Genomic DNA, 4,566 nt, shown 5'->3' with positions numbered 1-4,566 from the left:
ATGAGTGGAAAACTGTTTTCAACTGCCCCCTGGGATGGTTCCAATTCAAAGTACATTGTTTGGACCACAAGGAGCACCCACAGTATTTAGTATTTAACCTAATTAACAAGGTTCTCTATGAACATTTGAACAAGGGGTTTTTGATGTACCTGGACGACATATTAATCTACACCAAAATGAAAGCCAAGCATGTAAAATTAGTCAGAGCAGTCCTAAATAAGCTCTCCACAACAAAACTGTATGCCAAACTTTCGAAATGTGAATTCCAGAAAGAAAAAATTGACTATTTGGGGTACCGAATTTCTTACAAAGGGGTAGATATAGACCTAGAAAAGGTACGAGCAGTCTTGGAGTGGGCCCCACCTTGCACCCGGAAACAGCTGCAAAGATTTCTGTCCTTTGCAATCTTCTATCGACAATTCATCCCCTCCTTCACTCAGATCACACTCCCCATTACTAACTACTAAAAACCAAGGGGGAAAACAAAGCAAAACTTAGCCAGCCACTAAAATGCCCGGCGGCATTTGAGAAATTAAAAAAACTTTTTCCCGCAGTCAGTGCTAAAATACTCAGATCCGGAAAAACCATTTGTCATCCAGGTAGATGCGAGTGACATAGTGGTGGATGCAGTACTACTCCACGAAAACCAGTAAGGCCAGTTGCAACTTTGTACCTACACCTCAAAGAAACTCACAGAGACTGAGCAGCAATGGGCCATCTGGGAGAAGGAAGCTTATGCTGTATGCTGGGTCCTCCTCACCTGGAGGCACTTCCTGGAGGGGAACAAGATCCCTTTCCAAGTATGGACTGATTATAAAAACCCTGAAGCATTAACGATCCCCAGGAAGCTGTCCCCTAAACAGGCTCAATGGGCCCAGCACTTCCACGGGTTCAATTTTACTCTCTAGTACTTACTTGGCGGCAAAAACTTTTTGGCAGATGCCCTATCACTGATGCCACAATACAACAGCATGAAGGTTGAAATAGTCAAACTGCTGTTACCCATAAAGCAATTAGCAGCCCCAATTACCATGAGGGCACAAACCAAAAGCATTCTGCCACTGGACAGCAGGGCAGCCACTGAATTCAAGCAAGCCCTGGAGAAGGATGAGGGGCTCCTCAGCCACAAAAACCTCTGTTCGATGTGAAAAGGATTACCTTGGGTAGTGGGAAAATTATACATCCCCACAACCCAGAGTTCATGCAACTCTGTCACAATTTGAAAGTAGTGGGACACTTTGGGTTTATGAAAACCCTCCACCTAATAAAGAGAGAGTTTTGGTGGCCAAAACGTAGGCAATATCTCTTCCCCTCATTACCAAGGTCATCCTCACATATTATTACAAATTCATACCATGAAGTTTTCTTTTCATGATAATTCTTGAAATTCCCAATCCCTGGCCATGACAGCTGCATCGGCTCTTGGTGCCTAGCAAAGCCAAGAAAGAGAAGCAAAAAGGATTCCAAGAATACTTTCTACTGTTGTAAGGGAGAATGCCAGAATCTTAAAGGCTTGTCAGAATTTCTCTGTTCTATCTTGTACCAAACAAAATTAAGACAGGCTATTCTTTTTTCTCAAGACTGAATAGTCTTTCTGATATCTTAATGATGTATTGCTCCTTCTCTTTCTCAAGGCTAGATTTACAGGCTGCATCATAATCTAAGGCAATTTTCTATAACTTTGTAACATCCATCCATCTATCTATCTATCTATCTATCTATCTATCTATCTATCTATCTATCTATCTATCTATCTATCTATCTATCTATCTATCTATCTATATCTATCTATCTATCTATCTATCTATCTATCTATCTATCTATCTATCTATCTATCTATCTATCTATCTATCTATCTACAGGGCTTTTTTGTCATAGAACGCCCAGAACAGAGTTCCAGCACCATTTTTGGATGGAACCTTGTAGGGTAGGCAAGGCAGGTTGTATGACATGTGTGAGTTCCGGCACCTTTTTTTTTTTTTTTTTTTTTACAAAAAAAGCACTGTCTATCTATATCCATCACCTCAACATTTTATGGCCACCAGTATTTATGCTATTTAGTGGAAAGCATATAGAGCTAATCTTCAACTTATGACCACAATTGATACTGGAATTTCAGTCATAATTCATAAATAAAGACAGACTCAATTTTACCACCATTCTTTCAATAGTTAAACAAGTCATTGCAGTTGTTAAGCAAACCATTTGATCATTAAGCGAACCATGGGGTCATAAGTGCAAACCATTTTATCCAATGGGTATTGTTGCTAGAAAATGGCAAAAAAGTTGCAAAATGTGACCATAGAATGCTACAACCAATCATAAATGGAAGCTGATTGCCAAGCACTCAAAATGTGATCACGTGACCATCATTGTATAAATAAGCGACATTGTGAACATTTATCGCTCTCATACCATTGAAGAATTCATTTTTATACAGAATATTTGCTTGTTTTTTAAGACCTGGCTAATGTACCAATGTACTGTGGGAATGTCTGTCACAATTTAGCTTTATTTATTTTTTATCTATTACATTTTTATACCACCCATCTCCCCTATAAGATGACTCTGGGTGGCTTGCAGATTATAAAAAGATAAACAAAAAAGATGTCATGTCCCTGTCAGAGCCTGAATCTGCAAAGGAAGATGAGCCACAACTGGAGCTGACGGAGATCGAGGGGCAGGTGTCATTGGCTTCAGAGGAATATGGGGAGGAGCAGGCCAAGGCAGGCCAGGGCCTTTCAGGATCGGGGTGGCTTGAAAGCAGGGAGGAACAGGGGTAGGATGAACATGAGAGACAGAGCTCAGGCGATGAGCAAGGACCACCCCCTCCTGATCCTCAAGCATGGAGAGTGGAGAGAAGGAGGGAACAGCGCAGGCGGACTACTTGGGAGGAAAGCGCCCTGCCCCTCTCCACAAGGCACATCTAGGGACTGAGACTTAAGGAGACACTGTGGGGATGGGCATTTGTCAGGAGCAAACGCTGAATTATTGGAGGTTTGTATGCCATTGCCAACATTGGAAACAACTCTCTGATCTCCTGTTCTATGTTGTGATTTCTACTTGTAAACCATGAAACTCTGACCACTGGACTGGCTGACAAACTTGATTTGGTGTGCCAAACCTCAGATTGAATTTTGGCTTCTCTTCTGAAACTTCTCAGGCAAGCTTGTATTTCCACAGTCTCCTTAGATTTTGAAGTATGTTCCTTTCTTTGTTATCTACTTGGCCTTGAGTAAATTGCTGTTCTAATCTAGCAACTGTGTGTAAGTCAAAACCTGAAAGAGGACTGCTTGTTCCATATACACACTTTTCCTGCATGAGAGAGTGAAAAACTTTTAAGACTACTTGCAGCCAAGGTTGCTGAAGGTGTGTGTGTGTGTGTGTGTGTGTTTACTTGCTCTGGGACTTGCCAGAAATGTGGGAGCATTTGGGGAACATTTGGAGCAATAAAGGCACAGTTTGAACTATCAGCTGACTGTGTTCCCTCTGTGCCGTGCCCTAGGTCATCACAGAAGAATAGCTACTGTGAAAATGAATATTCTACCAAAATTTCTTTTTTTATTCCAAACAGTACCTATAAAAATAGAGAAAAAGTTTTTTGATGATCTGAATACGCTGATCTTGAAATTTATTTGGCAAGGAAGGAAAGCCAGAATTAAACTGAAAATGTTACAAGAAGCTAAAGAAAATGGAAGATTTGGACTACCGGATTGTGTCTTATACTACTGTTTGGAGCGTTTGGCTCAGATTTTTTGAAAATAAAACAAAATACTCACTTGGGATTCCAGGAACAGAGTATATTGAACTTTTGCGAAAGTTGGTGGTCTTAGTCTCTCACAAGAGATCAAGCCACACTTCTAATTTTTAAAAGCAGACATTTATACCCTTTCTCGATGCTGTTTTCACCCCCCACTATTGCACTCAAGCCCACCTTGATCAGCTAATCCGAAGCGCCTAAACATAATTTTTTCTTGCACCCTCCCAGGAAAATCCCCTTGCACCTGTTGTACCTGTACCGTTTAACCATAACCTTTTGCTAGCCTAAGCTCTATCTTTATTTTTGTGTTTCCTCTGCTTGTGGTTATGCCTAGCTTCAGTTGACCTACTTATATAAATCACAACAGCTACCTTGCATGTGCCAAAGCTCCTACAGTTAAAAGCTTAAATTACTCCATTTTATATTTGTTAAACACCCTCATTAAATTTTAGCTAAGATATTTGAGATTAAATGTCATTAAGCAATTTCTAATATATATATATTTACCTCTTACAATCCACCACTTCTCTTTTGATCCTTTTAGAAATTGTTACAATTCAGACAATTGCAGCAAACTCACTTCTTTTTTTTCCAATATAAAATTTTTATTATTTTTCATCATAAAGAAAACATCACAAATATTACACAATGCTATATGAAAGACCCCCCACCCCCCACCCCCCCGGACTTCCCAAACCTAATCCCAGGATAATATTCAGATATAAGTAAACAAATATTAGTATCTCTAACTCCACAGAGTATATTATTCTACATGAGTAGGTAAAATATATAAAAGAAAAAAAAAA

Source organism: Protobothrops mucrosquamatus, unplaced genomic scaffold (genome assembly GCF_001527695.2).
Source record: "Protobothrops mucrosquamatus isolate PMUCROS unplaced genomic scaffold, P.Mucros_1.0 scaffold_262, whole genome shotgun sequence".
NCBI lineage: Eukaryota > Metazoa > Chordata > Lepidosauria > Squamata > Viperidae > Protobothrops > Protobothrops mucrosquamatus.
The sequence above is the reverse complement of the archived record's forward strand: the minus strand, read 5'-3'. Positions refer to the sequence as shown.